This window comes from Euprymna scolopes, chromosome 19, assembly GCF_053919585.1.
Source record: "Euprymna scolopes isolate OS-2025 chromosome 19, ASM5391958v1, whole genome shotgun sequence".
Taxonomy (NCBI): Eukaryota; Metazoa; Mollusca; class Cephalopoda; order Sepiida; family Sepiolidae; genus Euprymna; species Euprymna scolopes.
The window spans coordinates 68,854,458-68,869,351 of NC_136500.1; positions in this window are offsets into that span (position 1 = coordinate 68,854,458).

Sequence of the window (14,894 nt, forward strand, 5' to 3'; positions counted from 1 at the left end):
ATGGTACGAATTTTCTTAATTACTAGAGAAACGCGAAATTAGCATGAGGATAGCCCTGTCTGAGCAAAAGGGAACAGTATCTTCATGGTAGCTATCCATCTGGACCTAAGCTAAAGTGTGAGTAGCTCTAGTTTCCATAATGTTATTAGATGTGTAATATACATGCATGTCAGGTGCATCATTTACTATGTCCGGATGTATCAGCAGATGTATAATTCAAGGCAACATTATATGTCTCTATTTTCCAGCAAATCACATATTAAACGTTGTCCTGGATATGACCTTAAACTATATCCAGTGGTGAGGCCCCAACTTTCGGACTTTGGGGAGTGTGGATCCACCCTTTAATTACCATTGCCCCCAGGTCCACTCTGACCTGGAGTGGTAGTACCTGTTTAGGTCCCAACTATGGATTAAATAGAGACCGACTTGAAAACAACAAATATATTCTATTAAACGTTTTTCTTCTTCAAAATCTTTGGATTTGGCATTAAATAACCCGAAAAGGCTTGATATTCCGTAAAACAAAACTAACCGACCAACCGACATGCAAACGAGTAATTTTTAACGCAGCGATGCTTGTACTTTAAATAGAAGATTCGCATGGAGTACTTAGAAATTAAATTAAGAATCATAGTTAAATGTCAATATGGGAAACGAGATTTAGTATAAGAACTGTACTATGTTCGGAATCGTTTCAGCACTTTACTGAAAACGTCAGGAAGTTGCCAAAATATCTGGGCGACTTAATCCTTACACAAAAATTAGAAGAAAAAATAGGGTCTTGTGAATATCGATTGTTATATAGTTTTCACATTAGAGCGAAAGAGGTTCATCTACATCAATAGGAAATCATTATTGTGTAAATATTTTAAAGGGGGGGGGTAACTTTTGTCTTTATATGTCTAGCCTAAAATAATTAGAGAAGACTTACTCTCTCACATTTATTGCATTGAGAACCGATTTCTATGAGCCTGCATCGCACAACGCTAAAATTAAATTCTTGTATAACTTCTAGATATATTAGTACTATAGTAATATATTAATTAATATTGACGAATTAATTATTGTCCATTTATACCTAAGATTTGTTATGCAAATTAATTTTCATATAGTCGTCCCTCGTATAACAACTTGACTTCAATAACAAACACGATCACATCAACTGGCGACGAAGATGAGCTTCTTCAAATACTCCAAAAAATTTAAATATGTGTGTTGTTAGCATATGATCTACTTAAAACATAATTGAACTGGAACATCCTGGATGGTATTGGTTTAGGTAAATTAAACTCAGAGAAACATAAGGATCCTGCAATTCTAATTCACGTCCTACCACAACAGAAAGCACCAAATTAAAAGAGGGCATGCTCGATGAAAAAATATAATCGAGAGAAGGGGTCAGCAAAATTTTAGAGTTTGAATACCAAAAAGCTATGCTAATTATATCTACCTATATATCTATAAAATTAAGATTTTCTCGCTCTGGCATTGATATTAAAACCTACTTTTTCTATTGAAAAATACTAAAAGCTACTTTTAAATATACTCCGTATATCATCTAAAAGTCTTGAAGACTGCTTACGTCCGCCTTAGGAAGCCTTCCCTTTGTAAACAAAAGGACTTCTTGTTAGGTTTGAACGTGATCAGCCTCTAAAAGTCATCCCCATACGATTGCTCTTGCTCCCGTCTCTTTTTTTTTTTAGATATAATCATTAAGGAAAACAAATTACTAAAAAATAAATCCCTCGATTCCAATTTTGATGAGTAAGGGCGGGACATGTCAATTGACTCGTTTTTTTTTTTTTTTTTTTTTTCTATTTCCCTACTTTTATTTTTAGTCACTATCCATTTCCCTTTTCTCCTCGGTCTTTTTTTTTATATAAAATCAATTCCGAAGGAATACGTCTTCCCTTCATGATTTGAGACAGGCCATTGCTAGGAAATTGTTTATCTGCCTAGTGTACTTGAGGAAGCATGCAGAGTGGGGATGATTTTTTCCTTCCCAAAGTTGTTTCAATGGGTTGGGATGATCAGGGAATGTGGGTAGAGCAACCTTTCCGTTCTTACAACACATGTCTCTTGCTTCATTTTTCTATTTAATCGCATGACAACTTGGGCATACTGTGGCCATTGTGGAGGCTGCACCGTCTCCAATGATGAGAGATTCTACACTAGAGTAGGAAACCAATTAATCTCCAGAGAGTAATTTTCAGCGGCGCATGCTTTATTGTAAGCAACGCCTTATTGCTTTCTCTGGTGCTCTCGCTGATCAGCTGTATGTCTTCTGTCATGATCCTGCCATAAACTCCTGGTGTGTAGTGACTCCTCTCGCCTCGCATTAGCAGTGACCTACCGATCATCTTGCAGTCTTTAATCCCTAGTTTGTGGTGCCTCCTCTCGCATCGCATCACCTGTGGACTCCCGATTTCTTTGAAGTCTTTCATCCCTGGTGTGTGGTGCCTCCTGTCGCATCGCATCACCTGTGGACTCCCAATTTCTTTGAAGACTTTCATCCCTCGTTTGTGGTGCCTCCTGTCGCATCGCATCACCTGTGGAATCCCGATTTCTTTGAAGCCTTTCATCTCTGGTGTGTGGTGCCTCCTGTTTCCTCGCATCAGCTGTGGCCTCCCGATTTCTCTCAAGACTTCTTTTTTTTACTCTGGAGACATTTGTCGTCTTCACTCTTGAGATTTCATAGCTTGATTCGTTTTACGACCCAAAGAACTTTTCCGTTTTTAGGCACAGTGATCGCTGGAACAATAATATTATAGAATAAAATGATGTTGGTGAAATTGAATATTAGGCATGGACAGATAGACATACATACATAGGCACATAGACAGAGACATAGACACACATAGATAGATACACAGGATACTATTGGAATATAGATATATAGACACACAGAAAAGTATGTAGATATAGACACAGACATATATATATATATATATATATATATATATATATATAGCCTAGATATATAGATATATAGATAGACACATCGACATATATATATATAGGTATATAGAAACACAGAAAGTTATATAGATACACGTAGATAGATAATTACATAGGACATTATAAGCATATATATATATATATATATATATATATATATATACCACAGAAAGGTATATAGACATAGACACAGATCTATAGAAATATAGGCCTACTATATAGATAAACAGAAAGTTCTGTCAGACACATATAGACAGAGATGTATAGATATATAGATATATAGATACAGAACGCACTAAAAATGTGACTTTTTTGCATTTTTTTTTTTTTTTTTGCATTTGTGTATGTAGTTTTTGCATTTTTTGCATTTATTTTGTATCTCCATACACCAAATATAGATATAAATATCACTACAACATCCGTTGGGTCATAAGCTTCATTTCGGTACCTAACTTTCCTGGGTGGGTTGCCTGTATGCTGAGATAAACCGCGTCACACACACAGTAGGAAAGTTTATATATAGATTTTAGAAATCACAATTATCTGTTGGGCGCAATATAATAATTCGTAGAGAATTGATAATAAATACAAACTCTTATTACGGAACCAATTAAAAAATATAATTAACCCTAACCCTAACCCTAACTATTAAATATAATATGATTACATTTAAATGATACCAATTATTTTACTATAAGAAAATAAAATATGTACTGTTGCCAGGCGAAAAGAAATTCACTCGAGTATCAGATTTAGCCCGTCGGCAGAAGACTGTCGTCTTTTAATCTAAAGAATAGATATATAATATTGTTAGATTTTAAGGAAAAATAACTTTGGTTTTGTCCTGAGTGCCTCAAAATATCATGACCAGTTACTTTCATCTAATCGTCATATTTCTCATAATATCTGTCTAGAATTGACAAATTTCAATCATTATTAGTTCCTTAAAATTAGAAAGGAAAGATGAAATATTTTCTTATAGTTTGATATTGAATTTGATTAGCCCTGCGCCGCACATAATTGTGTTTATTAAATTTAAACTGGCAGAACCAATATTTTTTATTTAATTGTACTCTAATAAGCGTCCGACCCTACCGCAGAAAATTCCAAATGATATTACTTCCTACCTATTATTTCTGTCTGCTCACAAATTAGAGGCTTGTTTAATATACACCTGCCGTGCCAAAATCTTATGGGCGAAGGTACGCTGTCACAAAGCGTGTGTCTCTACTGTTATGAACGAGGAGGAGAACATTTTTCGAACAAAAATATAGAGTTCAGAAGATGTGTTCGTCGGATACATAATTTCAGAGTTTGTTTTTTATACTTAATTTGGTAGTTGCTTCCTGAACTTGCATAAGATATAATAACTAGCAATTCACGTTTATATTTTTTTTCTGATCACTATGCTCTAATCACGATAACGCAAAATACAGAAAATGTAGAGCCCCTGCCAGAATACAAATCTTAAACGTCTAGTCGCATTATAAACATAGGAAGAGTATATCAGATATGGTCGTCTTCAAATACTATGTAAACAAATACTTGCCTTAAACTGTACCCCTGTATTAATCATTATCAATATTCGCATAAAAGTTTTACCTAGTCCGATTAATAATTTCGATATAAGAGTAATAGAAACAGATCAAACACTTTTTCTAACACTCCTATTACGTGGAACTTCCAAAAGTAACGCCTCCTATTTTTCCTCGCCCCTAGAGGATCATATGAGATAGCAAATAGCATTTTTATTATGATTATACTAATGCGTTTAGGAGCTGACCATTTCATTTTTCTGTTGCAGATATTGACGGTGCGAGACCAACAGAAAGCAACACCTGTTAGGAACGTGCATCGGAAGCAGGGATACGTCGTTGAATTCGTTTATGCAGAAAAGAGTGAAACGATAAACATTCACCAGCGCTTTGTGAACATTTACGAAGCCGCTGCAATTCACAAAAACACAGTTGGGAGATAGGTTCATCGATTTTATAGAGACGACAGAGATATGAAAGACAAAGAGCGATCCGGTTCAAAGGATGCACTAGTACCATATAAATATATCACTGAAGTTAAGCAAAATGAGTGAGACCAGTACACGATGGGTGACTATTTCAGAATGATATGCGCTGTCTGTACTGGGCCAGGCCATAGAAATTTCCAGGTTGGAAACTGGGGGAGGGGGGCGTTTAATCCCCTGGATGAAGTGAGAAACGCTGTCAAAAGTGAATTTGTAGCGCGTGTTTAACCAATGTGAAAACTAAAACATAATAAACCTAAGCTTTTAGCTAAAAGAAAATAAAACAATTAACAATTTTTCAATTTCGTCTGGAGTAATTATAGACAGAGTTTTATTTATCATCGCCCTTGCATACTGTAATGTGAGGATGGTGTATATATCTCAATATCTTTTGTTTCTTATATTTTATACGCGCAAAAAGATCGGATGTTGCTCGAAATTAATCGATCATCATATTAATTTCGTAGTTTTTACTGCTATCTCTTTAACCGTTTTGTCACCTAATATAGTCATACGAAGTTCAAGTGTTTGAAAAAATCTCTGAATTATTTACTTTTATTTTGGGTCTAAACGCCATTAAACCCTTTACTTCGTACGTGAAGTTTTCAGTAGATCTTGTGATTATGTTTCCCTTATTGGTAAGAGCAAGTAGATATTTTGCGGCACATCAAGAGTACCGATGAGATTTGGGAATATATCTATTGTCTTTCCCAGAAAATGTTACAGATATGATTTGAATTTCATAGAAATAAAATATATAAGCAGTTTTAATGTAATCATGTCATCGATAACCCCTAAATATTCAACTTCGAGATAAGAAAACACTTCTATTGTCTATCAATGTATATTCTACGCAAAAAAAAAACACTTTGAAATGTTGCCTATGCCTCAGTTCAGTCTCGAAAAACAAAGAATATCCCCTGTTGTAAGACAAGGGTAGCGTAATCTCCAACCACACGTCTCCTGAATCGGCACTGGAAAAGTCCAGGACGGCTGGAAACAATGGCGAGATAAGCAGAAAGCACATACAGCACCTGGAAGTCATTAATGGTCACCCATTTAGTACTGACCTGATTCAACGTTGCTTAACTTCGGTGATCACGCAGGAACCGAGGTCTCAACGTGATTATACTTTATATTTTGTGTAGATTCTCTAATCTATCTTTCTATAGGGAACATACAATAATCATACATACGCATGCATATTGAGCTTTATACATAATTAATATATCAGCGATTGTTTACTCAAGAAATATTAAAACAATATCTAATGTTTAGTATCTGATCTGATATTTTATGATACATACATCAGTTCATTTAAATATTATGTCGTAATTATGTCTTTTCGTTGGAAATTATATTTTCACGAGTTTTTTGTCAGTCTTTATAATCTTTCGAATCTTGTAAGGTTTTCAATCGCTTAAGACGCCATGATTCGCTTTTTCTGACTTGTCAGGCAACATCGAATTTTAATCGTGTAAATATAAAACAAAAATCGATGCTTGAAAATGTATATTGCCCCTTAAAATAAAATAGGCCGCTGTTCTAAAAAGTGCCGATAAAATTCTGTCATGTAACAATTATTCCCTGCCAGTAGTTGGCTTCTAAATTATTAGACTTTATTTTACCAAATTTAAATAATCTGTGATCATTAGGGCAAGGACAATAGCAGATTTTTTCATTGTTTGGACTCTCGAGTGTATATCCGTTGATATCTTATGATTTTGTATAGAGTGATATGGTTCTCGGTTGATTAACTGTGTCTAACTGTGTCGCATATATACTGGAGAGTCAAAACACTGAAAAGAATATGCTGTTGTCACAGACTTAGTGATCATATATATTTATTATAGGAGATTCTACTACTATTAGCGTTTCTGTGATCAGTACTAATGTTTGCAGCAAATACCGTACAGCATGATATTATCCTCAAATATATCATAATCGCGACACATGGCGAATTAAACCCGACTGTACCAAAAAAATCACTCATCCAATACTATCAAGTTGGCAAGAAAATTATTTTTTTTTTCTTTTTAATTACGATGAACATATATCACTTGAAACAAAAAATTATAAATTGAAATAAGCACCATCAGAATCAACACATTTTTGCCAAATCAAAACAGTTTTATTTACTCATGTTCGCCTCTTAGAAAGCATATCGCCACTTGGAGGTAAGGGTCTACTATTTGGGGCCATTTCTAGGAAAGATTAACAAGATATTTCTTTATGTTACATTTAAACTTCTGCATATCAGTACAGCCAGGGGAGCTGCCAGCAGAAAGAGAATTCTAAAGTCTGGCTGTTCGATGGAAAAAACTATTAGAATAGAAAGCTTTCTGGCATTTAGGGACAACAGCAGTGAAGGGATGAGATCTTATTGTTAAATAGGCTTGTCGAGGATATATACGTCGAGGGGATACAAGTGAAAGAGTTCATCAGAACACATTCCATTAAAATATTTGTAAAACAGACAGTGATGCAACATTGCGTCGATGAGCCAGGGGCTGGAGCTTAGTTGATAAAGTGGGACCGATTAGATTGACAATTCTTTTTTTAAACTTTATCTAAGAGGGAGAGGCTAGTGGTAGATGCACCAGTCCAGATGTGACAACAATACTCTATGCATGGGCGAATGGTGGCCTTGTAAAGGTACAGGATACTCTCAGATGTGAGTAGTCTTTTAGCTCGATAGAGGAAACCCACCTTAGTTGCAGCAGCCTTTGCGATGTCCTCTGTGTATTTGTTCCAATTCATATTGTCCGCAAATGTTAGGCCGAGGAATTTAAAGGAAGATTTCTCAGGTAGGGTGCTATTCATGGATATAGTCGGCTGGAGAGGCGTCTTGTAATTGTTAAAGGAGAGCAGCGTTGTTTTACTAGCATTAAATGTTACCATTCATTTGCGGCCCCATTCCACTATAGTCTGGAGGTCATTTGCAAACAATTCTGCCATTTTTTTAGATTTATGTACATCTATTCGTCCCTCATGTATATTATAGAGTGTTGTATCATAAGCAAACATACCCATCTCGAACACAATATTATTAGAGAGGTCGTTTAGGAATATCAGGAATAATAATGGTCCAAGCATCGACCCCTGAAGCACTCCTGCATTAATGTTATGCTGCTTAGATGTACGTCCGTCAATGATAACCTATATGCTTCTCTTGTCTAAGAAGAATCTAATTATATTTAGTATACGTTTAGTTATACCGTACGATTTCATTTTCATTAGCAGCCCTTTATGCAAGACTTTGCCAAAGGCCTTGGATATATTAAGGCTACAGCCCCGGCTTCGGCTGCCTTATCCAGTGCATCGCATATGCGTTCAGAGATGACTGTTAAAATATCTGCAGTAGAACGACATTGCCTGAATCCATACTGTTTTTCAGAATGAATATTTGTTTTTGCGAGGTGGTGAACTAGTGTTTAATTAAGTGGTGAACTAGTGCTTAATTAATTATTTTAACGAGAACGTAAAAATCTTGCGTTCTGGTGGCGATGAAGTCGAGAAACGGGTCGTTCTTGTTAAAACGGATCGTTCTTGCGTAAGAGAAGGAAAGAAAAAAGTTCATAATGGCTTTCCTTTTGGTTATCGTTCAATTTGTCAGACATCCATATATTAAGATTTTTGTCTTTCCAATCTTTCTGAAATGGTTGGACATCATCGTGTACGTTTCGTCTCATTCAGAAGCAAGTTCTCTAGCAGTTGTGCGTTGATTGGCTTCGAGTAAAGCTCTTTATTGATCGTTGCAAACCTCAGATGGCCGACCACTATGCTCGTCATCTTCAAGACTCTCGTCGCCGCCACGGAATTTCGTAAACCACCATTCTGCTGTGCGTTCAGTAGTGGGTTCTAAGCTAAAACCTTTGTTGACATCGCAAGCTGTTCCAGCAGCTTTTCGGCCTAGATTGAATTGAAAAAAGAAGATTGTGCAAATTTGCTCATTATAATACCAGTAAATTTAAGAGCACTAGAAGTCTCAAAAATAGTTAAAAAGAGAAGGAAAAATGGCAGCAAATAGGAAGACTGAGACTATGTAGTACTATTTCTATACAACAGAAAATCATGCTGAAAACAGTCGGAATCTTAAGGAAAACTCTTGAATGTGAAAACTAACCCACATATAATACAAATGCTCATCATTTATGTGGAATCTGCAATAAAAAAAATTATAAAGATAACAAAATCCCACATGGAACCAAGAAAATTGCAAACGAATAATTATAAGTTTATCGCCTCTCTCTCCAAAAAAATGTATTGCTGTCATATACAGATACCACACCAAATAATCGTGAAGAGTTAAGGAGGATGGAAAGACTGAGCAAAGAAATCATTAACCAGACCTACAATGAATTGGTGAGAAGAAGACTGGGAGCTTGGGCAGGCTTGTTGCCACCCAAATTCTAGTAAAAGCAAGTGATCGTTATCAGTGTCAACGTAATGGTAAACAACCATTGCGATAACGCTAATTCATTTGATAAGTTTCTTAAAATTAGTGAGGAGTATTGGAAATTTGGAGAATTTTTTTTCTCATCCAGAGTCAAAGGAACGCCGCGGGTTATTAGCAGAGAGAAATGATCAATGATTACGAATAATGAAATAATACTGATGAAAAACTTTCATGAACTGACCATTCCCCCGAAAAAAGAACACACGTTATGTGATAGTTAGGGTTATAACAACAGAATATTCTTTTCATTGCTGTAACTCTCAAGTATATACCCGACACAGACACAGTTAATAAACTGAGAACCACATCTCTCTATAGAAAAGCATATGAGATATCAACAAATACACACTCGGAGTCATAAGAACGAACAGAATTATTGTTGTCATAGCCCTAGTGATTGTACCATAAAAAAATATTCGTGAAAGCCAGGGATGATTTAGAACCTTGGGTAGAAGACCACTAACTTGACCTCCACTGGAAATTGCTTAGAACTTAAGGAGGCATATTACCATTCAAATCCAAGTAGACACCAATGGTTATTGATTGTGAAAAGTCTATAGTATACTAGCAGGCCGCCTTGCGTTACCCGGTCGTAAGATACGCTTAAATATGATATTTTAATTAATGTAAATTACGTATATTATTATTATTATTATTATTATTATTATTATTATTATTATTATTATTATTATAGAGATAATTCTCTGTCGATTATTATATTGAACCTAATATATACTAGAAAGATAAAAAACTAAAAATATATGCGAGGTGCCTTCAATAAGTTTCCAGACTTCTTTGTACAGACATTTTAAATTATACATAGATTCTTGAAAATTTAGTATGTTATTGTTATAAATCTTAAGTTTTTACGATTTCAGGTAAAAAAAAGAACGCTACAGCAAGAATTGGAATACGCCCTACTAACGTTTGATTGTTACAGCTAGTAAATTTACAAAAATGCAATCAAAACGCAAAGAAAATTTACAAGAGCGATATGCAATAAAATTAAATTTTGCACTTGACAAAATGTCAAAAAACGTATTGTATGGTTCAGACTGCTTAAAACAATCTTGCATGACTCGAGCATTATTTTTTGAGTGGAATAAAATGATTCAAGGAAGGAAGGTTTTCTGCGAGAGATGATGGAAGGTGTGAGACGTGTGAGGAAGTCAGAACACCAGAATTGATTGGCCAAATAAAACATTTAATGTACAAGTGCCGTCTCTTGATATGTACGGCACAATCACGTTGACGCACCGGTTCTCGCCATATCACCGAAGTTGAGCAAGTTTGAGCCTGGCTAGTCCCAGATGGGTGACTATTTGGGAAGGCTAAGCGCTGTATATACCTTCTGGGAATGTTAGGCGTGGGGCCAGCACAGTCACCCTGTAAAAAGAACTCGCTACAAAAACATCTACAAAAAGTTGTAGATGGCCTATGCCCCTCCAGGGGCTCAAGGGCTATGTGTGTGTGTGTGTGTGCCGTCTCATGTAAACGGAGACAATAAATGCACAGTTTGATGTCAGTATGGGAAGTGTGCACAATTATTCGCGAATTACTGAAAATGTTCAAGATTTGCGCGATGTTTTCCCAAGGGTTCAGCCCACAACTCGATCCTTGTCACAAACTATTTGACCAAGATGGAAATCAAGATATTCCCTCGCCCTTACCTTACTCTCTTTGACATTTTGTTATTAACTTAGCCTAAGGAAAACCTTAGCGGCTGTTCTTATGAGACAATTGAGGAGATGAAAGATGCTGTGACGAAGGTCATTGACACGCTCACATAAGAGGGCATTCATGGAGCTTTCAAGTAGTTGTTGGAACGGTACAAGTGCATTGCAACCGGAGGTGATTACTTCGAAGGGGGCCAGCGTTTCATGTGCGTACTATCAATAATAGTGACCATACAGAAAAGGTTTTATGGAGATGAAAACACACAAACAACAGACGGTCTTGGATATGACCTTAAACTATATCCGATGGTGAGGGCCTCAGCTTGCATGCCTTAGGGAGTGTGGAGCAACCCTTTAATTGCAATTGCTCCCAGGTCCACTCTGACCCGGAGTGGTAGCACCTGTTAGGGTCCCAACTATGGGTTAAATAGAATACGACTTAAAAAACAAATATACTATATTAAAAAAATCGTTCTTCAAAATCACCAGATTCGGCATTAAATAACCTTAAAAGGGTTGATATGCCGTAAAACAAAACAATCAAACCAAACAAACAACAGAAGACAGAACTCGCGAATAGAGAAGAGAGTATTTTGTAAAGGTCTTACCTACAAATATCTATGTATTCTACGAACACTATAAAACATCAAAAAGGGAGGAGATAATTAAAAAAAAGCATATACAACTTTGGAGATTTATGTAGATTGTCTAATTCTTCATTCTATTGGGAACACACAACACATATACACACGTGTTTAAGTTTTATATATCCCGAATATTTTAGTGAATTTTATATGTCGCAATGTAATTTAAACATTATCTAAGTTTGATATTTTCATCTGATATTTGATATCCGTTTCATTCAGTTCAGTCAATTAATAATGCCAGCAAAATTGATGCTGTATTATATGTTGTTAATGAAAATTATATGTTCAGGATACTTTTTTGTAATGTTGTGTTTTCAATCGGTAAAGACACCATGATCGTCTGTTTCTGTCGTATTAGCTAACTTTGAATTATTAATCGTGTTAATAAAAAAATAATCAATGCAATAATAGTTTGCCATTGGTGACAGAACTTTGTTTGCTTTTTAATTAATATAATAAAAAGTAATCATCCAATTACGTTTTAGAATAAAATATCTGAATGTTTTGAAATGTGCGCGTAAGATATTAATAATATAATTGAAAAGTTATTCTCTATCGGTTTGTCAGTGATAGGTTTCAGAAATATCCGACTCAGTTTTACCAAATTTGGACTGAGTATTCTGTGAATTTATGCATGCATAATAGGACGTGTTTCTACTAATGTTACGGCTAGAACTAATAATACTAATAAATCAAATAAATCTAATATTCTCTAAAAATATGCCTTAATTGCATAAATTCTGCATATGAATCTGATTCTGTCAAAACGTATACAGCATGTAATAATATTACTTTTACTAGCGGGGCATGTGGACATTCCACAGCCTACTATTTCATACGTAATATATTTTCTGGGTCTTATGCATAAATGAAGACACCCTGAAACTATTGTAGCTCTTTTTTTTTAAATCTGCAATAAGTATTTATCTATGCTAACAGGGACGCCCGACGTAACCTTATCGTAAAATACGCTTCAATAAAATATATATATTGATTAATGCAAATCTCGTATATATTATTATAGAGTCAATTTTCTATCGCTTCTTACATAATATAGAGTAGCGATTTGAAAAATAAAAATATATATCTATATGACTTGAGTTCATTAGCTTCAATAGAAACAGAACCCAAAACTTTATGAATATATATATATATATATATATATATATATATATATATATATATATATATAACCTGATTTCCCTCAACTATAATCGAAACCGAACCTAAAAATTATGAAGAATACATACACACACACACACACACACACACACACACACACATATATATATATATATATATATATATATATATATATATATATATATAACTTGAGTACCTTTAGTTATAATTGAAACCGAAACTAAAATTTTGAAGAATTCTTGGTAAAATTATTTATCATAAAATAGATGATTTGAGTGCCATCAGCCATAATCGAAACCGAAAAATTTCTTGGTAAAATTAATTATTAAAAATGGGATGTCATAACAAGGAAACGACAGTCACTCGGAGAAAAAAGATGGAAGAAAATATTACACACGCTACCGTATTAATATATACTTTAGCATTAAGAGTTTTTTCCTCTTTCAAATTTAAATTCATCTTGACGATAAAATAAACCTATGTTTACAAACATAAGTTGTAAGAATCGAACGATATAATCGTTTGTCTGTTACTCAGTCATATGTTTAAAGTTTGTTAGTTTGTTTTGTACACGTTTACCAAATTTGGCATAGACAATATGTGAGCCAACTCCTGTATTAAAAATAGGGCCAGGACGGCAGCATATTAGTTTCATTGTTTTGTTTTGACTCTTGAGTATGTATATATATATATATATATATATATATATATATATATATATATATATATATATATATATATATACTCAAGAGTCAAAACAAAACACAGTTAATCGACCAAGAATCTCATCACTCTATATAAAAGCAGGTAAGATATTAATAGATACAATCTCGAGAGTCAAAACAATGAAAAATATATGTCCCAAATTGTAAAAGACACTACAAGTATTACTACTGCTATTACTATTACTATTGATACCTATACTACTGATACTACTACTTTTATCACTGCTGTTATTCATTTTGCTCCTCCTCCCCCTCCTCATCGTCCTACCACTACTACTACTATTACTACTACTACTAGTGTCACCAGTAGTAATTCTAATATAAAATACATTAAAGACTGAGATATAATTGCATTAAATGTAAGACGGACTGCCCAAAAAGTAATTAATTAAGTAAACGTGATGCCATGATGCCATGATGCCATACAACCTAAGTACGCACTATCAAGTCAAGAGACGTGCAGTTCCAAATTGCGCAAACTTGCTTCGTTATTAATTTTCACTGCACGGACTTCACTAAGTATCGATCGTCGCTCAGAATGAAGAGAAGGAACAACCAAGTAATATAGCTATGTATTTTAAGCAATGTGTTTTTCCTTAAATACAAACTTGTTTAGCATTTCAATAATATATGTTACCTATTTCCGCCACGAGCTGTATAGCAATCGATGTGAAAAATCCAATATTTTTTCAATAATTCTCTTTTTCTTTCTTTCATTTAAAAAGAAATATCGAAAATCGGCACGACTATTCGTTTATTCATCGCTATCTTGCAAACAAAACCAACGAAGACCCCCAGGAAACAATTTAATGATATCCTGTCGATGCTATTTATCAAAGAAGTCAGCCATAATTTTCCCCCGACCTCCGATAAGCCCAAGAAAGATGCGTATTCAGTTTGAAAATCACGGATACGCATGAAAAAAAAAAGAAAAAAAATGAGCAGCCCACCACACCCACACAGTATTCTTTCAAGTAATGTTGTCTGCAAATCCCAAGACTCTCTTAAAAATAACACATCATCTTTCATCATGATTATAAAATTATTTTTTATATATCGTTTTTCGTTCACCTAATTTTGCACTTCATATTTGCACGCGTGGGTTTGCTTCTTCCGCGCATTTAATAATAAACATGCCTTTCAACCATTTCTCTCTCTCTCTATCTCTCACACATAGACCATATATATATATATATATATATATATATATATATATGAATTTAAGTTTAAGACACCAGTCCGAAGAGCAGAGTATATTTTAAT